Here is an 8292-nt window from a genome sequence, read left to right as displayed (position 1 = left end):
TATTTTTTTTATTTATTAAAGTAAAAAAAGCTACTTTAAAAGTAAAAAAAAGTTATTTTTAGTAATATATATAATTTATATTTATATTATTTTTTTATATTTTTATTATATAATACTTTTAATAAACTAAAATAACTAATATTAAGAGGCTAAAGCTTATATAATAAATAAAAAGGTATATAAAAGTAATAATATTATGTTTTTTATAGTAATTATTAAACTTAGTAGACTTATAGCTATTATAGCTATTAAGAATTAAGAGCTACTTAATACCTTTTATATAAGACTTTATATACTTTTTAAAATACTATAATTAATCTAAGCTAATTTTATTTATAGTCTATTTATTTTTACTAAAGTAAATATACTATTAAAGTAAAAATTAGCTATTAGTATACTAAGAGAAAAAGTAATATTTCTCTTTAATAATAACATATAAAGGTAATACCTAGCTATTTATATATATACCTTAAATAATAGAAACCTATTTATAATTATTAAGCTATTTTATATAAAGCTTTTTTTTATACTTAAAAGTTATAATAACTTTTATATATAATAGTATTTCTATTAAAAAGCCTATTTTATAATAGACGTTAACAGTAACGTTAGTTACAAGGACCTTTTAACTTTATAGCCTAACCAATTAACCTAATTAACCTAAAAGATCCGTTAATACTTACACGCATACAAGCCTTACTATTAACACTACTTATATGCCCTTATAACATACAACCATCTAGCTAAAAGAGTTATACTGTTACAACTATACCTTCTCCTAGGCTACCTTGTCCCTAAGGTACACATAAGTAATACAGACCCCCAAGGTTAAAGTTAGCAATAAGATAAGTCCTACCTCGCCTTTTGCTAGCACTTGCCTTAATAGCTAAGAACAACTACAGGAATTAAACTTATAACAGCAATCAAGCCTTTCTTTACCACATACCAAGTCTAGCAGCTATTAGTCTAACTGTACACATACAAGCACAATTATAACAGACGCTAATAGTAACGTTGGTCACAAAGACCCTTTAACTCTACAGCCTAACTAATTAACCTAATTAACCTAAAAGATCCGTTAGTACTTATACACGTACAAGCCTTTCTTTACCACTACTTATATACCCTTATAACATATAACCATCTAGCTAAAAGAGTTATACTGTTACAGATATTATTATTATAGATTTTATATTTTGTAATTATGTTTTATATAAAGGTAAACTAGGCCTATATAATTATAAAATCCTTAGCTAATACCTTTTAATAGTTAATTTTATATCAAAAATATATCTTTAGTTATAATTAGTGTTATATAAAGTTCTTTACCTATTAAGGTCTAATACACGTTATATTATATTTATTAAAAATATAATTAGCTATATCTTATATATTATTAAGTTATAATAGAAATCCTTAATTAATTAAGTTAATAACTTATTTAAGAATTACTATTTCTTTTAGTTTAGTTATTTTTATTAATTTTAATTACGTTTTTTGTTATAGTAGTTGTTTAATGTATTAATTATAAAGTATTATTCTTAAGACGTTATAAATAAAAGTAGTTTTCTATATAGATAATTTTAGGTCTTTTTTAATAGCTTAGAGTATAAGAAGAATATAGCTTTTATTTAAAGTAAAACTTATTATTATATATAGAATAAAGCTAAGAGCAAGAGGAAAGGTGTAATAGATATTAACAGTAACGTTGGTCGTAAGAACCCTTTGACTCTATAGCCTAACTAATTAACCTAATTAACCTAAAAGATCCGTTAGTGCTTGTACGCGTACAAGCCCTACTATCAACACTACTTATATGCCCTTATAACGTATAATTATCTAGCTAAGGGAGTTATACTGTTATAGAAGATGTAAAAGAAAAAGGAAGTAAGTAACTTACTATAATAAGTGACTTACTATATATATACGTTAATTAATATATTAACTACTAATAAACTATAAGTAACTAAAGCCTAAGCTAAAAAAAAAAGGCTAAAAAAAGTCTATAATAGTATTTGTTTAGTTACAATAAAGCAAAGTAAAAGAATAAAATAAAACAACTATAAAAATAACTAACTTATTAGTTATTTCCCTTTACTTCTTTTAAAAAAGCCTCTCTTCTACTTAAAAAGAATAAACTACTACTACTACTACTACTACTACTACTACTACTACTACTACTACTACCCTTACTACTACTAAAACTACTATAAACAAGCTATCTACATAACAGCTAACCGCTTAAAGGTTCTATAAGTAAACCTAAGGCCTAATAAGGCTATAAGGCTTACTAGTACTAAAAAGGGGTAAGGTTTTACGTTTTTGTTTTTCTTTTTATCAGCCTATAGACATAATCACAGGCCTAATCAGACGTAACTAAGCAGGACCCTTCTAAGTATAAAAAGAGACTCTAGTCAGATACTATTACAGAGGTAAGGCATTAGCATCTGATCACTAAGCAGACAAATAAGCTTAATATCTTTAGATAAGCACTTAAGTAAACATAAACAAATTTATTACTTTAATATAAAAATAAGATATGTAATAAGTGACTATTGCTTTGTTTCCTTAGGCCTAACTAGACCTTAAAGGTCTAGGAGGGTATTCTTTTTCTCTAGAGATTACAATATATATATACATATTACTTAGTAATAAAAGCAAATCTAAATAGACTATAAGACATAAAGGATACACTTTTCTAGTTTACTTATAGCCCTAATCAGGCCAAAGAAGACCTGAAAAAAGTAGTATCTTATAGTCTAGGCGTTAAGGTAGTTACTTAGGGTAATCAGTCACTCTAAGTATACTTATAATAATACTAGGACCTTAGTGTTTAGTGTAGTTTATATATTAACTACCTACTTACTAGTTTTTTTTATTTTATGTAGTTTTAATAGTGCCTTATAGTAGAATCAAATTACTAATCTTCTTATTATTTTATTTTAATTATATAATAAATCTAATATTAATACCTTAAAAATAGCTTTAACTAATAAAATATATTATTAAAAAGATATAAAGAAAATAATATCCTTAACTTAATTAGACTTAGTCTTAAACATAAAAGTAAACCTAACCTTAAAAAACTATAATAAATAAGACTTAAAAAAAGTAAGATTTTTTAAAAAAGCAAAGAAATAAATAACTAGCTATAATAATATAATATAACTAAATAAACCTTTTATATAAGTAATTCTTTTATAAGTAAACACTAAGTAAATCTAATTAAAAAAAAAAGCCTATAAGATATAAAAAAAAAAAAGAAAAATAATAAAATAAGAATAATACCTTTTATTAAAATTAGTAAGCTAAAAAGCTCTTTTAGTATAAGTTATAGAATAATTATAACTATAAACTAAGCCTAGAACTTCTTAAGATCTTATTATTATATAAGCCTTAGTTTAATTAGGTTTAATATTACGCTATTAATAGAGACTAAACGTCTTAGTATTAATAGATTAGTAGTAATAGAAATTTAATATTCTTTTAAAATTAGCTTAAATTTAATAAGTATCCTTTTTAAAAACTTAATTAAAGATATAATAAACTAATACCTTATAAGAACATATAAAATACTATTTTTAAGTCTAATTAGGTTAATAGACTAAGCTAGGTAGTAACTCTAAAGAGATTTTATGTATAGTACCTTAAAATTAATTTAAAGTAATTAATACTATTTATACTTTTTATAACTAGCTTACTAAAATATTAGTAACATATTTAAGCTAACCCTATTAATAACTAACATAAAGTAGCTTAGAGGTTTAACTAATTAAATAGCCTTATTTACTAATAAAGCTTTTTAGAGTTACTAAAGCCTTAATAATAATATAGACACTAAGTCTAAGACTAGTCCTAGGATTCCTAACTTTAAAACCACTAAGAGAAGCAAAGGCAAAGACCTAAGCTTAGGCTATTAGTAGTACAAAGGGAGTCCTAATTAGGCTAATAAGAACATAAGCCCCTCTTCTAATCTAGTATTAGACTCTTTTATTATAGTAAACTTCTAGGCCTAGTAACTTTTAATAGTAAACCTATTAATAATAGTTAATATAAGTATAACTAAGGACTAAGGGTCTATTAAGCCTAATTAGGGCAGGACAGATTATTTGTGTTAGTTAACTATTAAGATACTACTACTAGATACTAAAGGGGCCTTTACCTTTAATAACTATAATATTACTAATTTCTTTAATAAGTATAAAGCCTTAACTAGGCTTACTAGTTACTTTAATAAAAAGAAAATAAAAGTATTATTATAGTATTTACTTAATAAATACTAAGTAATAATAAAGATCAAGGCTAAAAAAAAGACTTAGTAAAAACTAAGTAAGTTCCTTCTTAACACTTACAGATAACTTAACAAAGAAGTTATTCTTTAACTAAATTACTATATTAAGGACCTTATAAAGAGAAACTTAATTAAAAATAATAACTTAATAAAAACTATAACTTTATTTTAAAAGGTTAAGAGCATAAAAGAAAAAGTAAAAGCTAAAGAGAAGCCTATAATAGGTACCTAAGAGCTAATTAAGCTTTTTATTATATAATTTTCTAAAAACACAATTATAGTAGTATCTTTATAGATAAGATTTTCTTCTACTAATCTATTTAAGAAAAAGAACTTTAATGCCTTTAAAAGAGTAATACTTATATAAGTAAAACAAAAGTTAAGATATAAAGGTTATTATAAAGATTCTAATACTTCTACTTTCTCCTTATTAGCTATAGTTCCTTATTCCTTAAAGTAGCCTTTTAGCCCTAATCAGGTTAAAGGTACACTCCCTAAGAAGTCTACTTTCAAAGACATTAAAGTTATAACTAATCCTACTATAAACAAACTTTTAAAAATAGTAATAGCCTTTACACTTACTATAAAAGCTAGTCTTAAAGCCTAGACTATCTTTAATAGTTAACTTATAGTTATATATAATTATAACGTCTTTATATCTAGTCCTTTATAGCTATATATATTACTAGCTTAATAACTATTCTCCTTTAATAAGCTAGGTTTTATTCTAGGTTATCCTGATTAGTATTAGTATAATATATATAACTAAAGAAGGTATTAGATATACTTATAACTTAAAAAGAACAAAGAGGCTAACTTAATTATGTTAAACTATAACGTTTATAAGTATAAAATACTTTAAAAATTAAACGTTAAAGTAAATAAAGTTTCTAATATTATTATCTAAGAAGCCTATAAAAACTACTAGCCTAACCAGGTTATTATCTTTACCTATATAGTAAATAACACCTTGTTCCTAGAAGCTATAAAAGCAGTAAAACATATAATTAACTAGGGTATTAAATATCCTTTTTAACCTAAGATATAGTACTACCTACCACTATATACCTAAGACGCCTAGGTAAATCTTATTAAATATGTCTTAGTATCCCTTAAAATATACACCAAAGTCTTCTTAACTTAAAGAGCAAAAGTAAACACAGTTACTAGGTCATTAGATATAATACTACAACCTATTCTATGCTACCTTAATTAAGTAAAGCCTTATTTAGTATACTAAGGCTTTATTTTAAAAAATATACATTAAAAAAGAAGTACTTCTAGTACTAGTTCCTAGGCTAAGGAAATAAACATAAATACCTATACCTAGACTTCTTTACTAATATAACTTACTAGTCTAGTATACCTTAATTAAGCCTATTAGACTCTTAAAAGTTTAAGGTCTTCTTCTATTTAAACTATATTAGTAAGTAAATATACTAGCTTTATATATAGCCTAGGATATACTTAAAGAGCTACTAAGAAGAGTTCTATCTTAGATTAACTAAAGATAATAAACTAAGCTATATTTGTTTAAGTTATTATTAAGAAATTTAAAGGAAATATTACTATTTCCTTTAAAATTACGCTTTAAGTCTAGCTTTAGCTTAACTAGGATATAATAATAATAATATACTAGATACTAGACAGTAATAGGTATTTAGACATCTACCTAAAGACTCCCTTTAACTTAATTAAAAAGGTAAAACTATATAAAAGATTAAGAGCCTACAAAGTAATTAATAAATATAACAAAGATATCCTAAACCTTATAAGTAAAACTATTAAAGTTAAACTTATTAAAACGCTTAACTTAACTACTATTAAGTCTATTGTTTTATACTTTATAATACTTTATTTTATAATTAACGTCTAAGTTAATAGTCTTTGCTTTAATTAGAATAACTTAATTAAAAGTATTATTAATAATAGTTCATAAATTAACATTATTTTAAGATTATATATAAACAAGTACGCTATTAAGCTTATAACTATACCACTTAGAATAAACACTTTTAATCCTAATTTAAAGTATATATTATTTAATAAAGTAGCTATTATACTTATCTAAGTTAAAGGCTACTATTTCTTAACTAGTATATTTATTATTAATAATAAAAGAATAAATAAACTACTTCTTCTAGGATTACCTTTTAGGTTCTATACATAGATTAACTATATATATAGCCTTAATATAATTACACTAATACTAATAATAAAGTAAACTTATCTCTATATCCTAGCTATATTTCTAAAGTTTAGTAATCCTAGAAAGTTCCTAGATTATCTACTAGACTAAAACAACTATATAAAAGCTCTTAAAAACCATTTCCCTAATTAGACTAAGCTATATTAAGACTAAGAAAACTAGACTCTAGTAATAGTACTAGGACTATTACTAGAAAGCTTAAAATTCCTAGATATAAGCTATAAGAGAATAATAAAAAAGTAATCTAGTTATTTAAAAAATAATCAGATTATCTAGTAAAAATAGTACTAACTATACTTCTTACCTTAGCTATAAAGGATATCTATAAGACTATAGTAAAGGTTAAAAGGTATAATAATAAGGGATATTCTTACTATATTAAAAAGCCTAACCTGCCTTACATTAATACTAATTATCTTAATTAGGCTTACTATCCTAAGGTTTACCTTAACTAGTTATTAATAACTATTAGGAAAGTTAGCGCAAAAAGAATTAAAAAGTAGATAGTTAAGTACTTTAACATAATTAACAAAAAGAGAATACCTTTAACTAAGAATTAAGAAGTAAAAGTCTTATAATTCTTATATATAAATCTCTTTATAACTCTATAACTAAAAGTCCTATAAATATATAGTTATTTTTTCTAGATTCTTCTTGAAAAATAACCTATAAAAGTATATATTACTATATATAACTATACTAATACAAACTACTACAAACTAATACAGTCTACTACATATAAACGCATATACTTCTAAGCATTACATATGCCGGTGCTTATGCTTATCTATGGGCATATACGGGCATATATATACATATACGAGAAACTATAAGTACCTCTCGGCGCTTAGATATACGCTTAGATATACACTTAGATACTATACGTATCTAAGGGACTTTCTATATAACTAAGAGATATCCCCTCTACTTAGACAGTTTTATATAAACAACGAAGACATAACGAAACCTTAACGGTTAATATATATATACCTTTTCTGTCTACCTTTATTCTTCTCTACTTTTCCTTGTGACTATTTATGAATAACCCCCTGTTATTCTTAATCTTTACCTTTAGAATAACCGTATAACCGTAAAATAGATCTAACAAAACATTATCCCTAGCCTAATTAAGCTAAACAGAATATAAAGGTATTTACTATATATAAAAGAAAAGACAAAAAGATACATCTAGTTAATAACCAACCATTTAACAGATTAACCCTTAATAATAATCCCCTCTAGAAAATCAAGAACTTAGCTAAAGCTAAAAAAACAATATAACCTAATAAGAAACCATTCTAAGGCCTAATTAGGCCTAAGTATTTAAGTATTAAGCTATATTTATGCCTTAAGCTAGACAAATTAATAGCTATTATAAATATACTAGGTTATCTCTTACCCTACAAAAAAGACCTATTCCTCTAAGTCCTTTTAAACTATAAAAATGCTTTTGCTTAAGACTTCTCTAAAAACAGTATACTTAACCTAAAAATTACCCCTCTATAAGTAATCAGGACTATACCTCATAAAACCTAGTAAGAAAAAGAGATTCTAATACCTAAAGCACTTAAATTATAAGCTATAAATATTATTTAGATATAAATTAATAAAAGTATTTTAAAAAAAGGTTATAAAGCTATATAAAACCCTTAGTTTCTTATAAAAAAGAAGAATAATTCTTTATACCTAATTAATTTAGCTACTTAGATAAATAAGGTTATAATTTATAATACTTTTACTTCTCTAAAAGTAGAGAATTTCTTAAAAGACTTTAGTATATACTAAATTCTTT

This window comes from Colletotrichum spaethianum (genome assembly GCF_022836535.1).
Source record: "Colletotrichum spaethianum MAFF 239500 DNA, contig44, whole genome shotgun sequence".
Taxonomy (NCBI): domain Eukaryota; kingdom Fungi; phylum Ascomycota; class Sordariomycetes; order Glomerellales; family Glomerellaceae; genus Colletotrichum; species Colletotrichum spaethianum.
The sequence above is the reverse complement of the archived record's forward strand: the minus strand, read 5'-3'. Positions refer to the sequence as shown.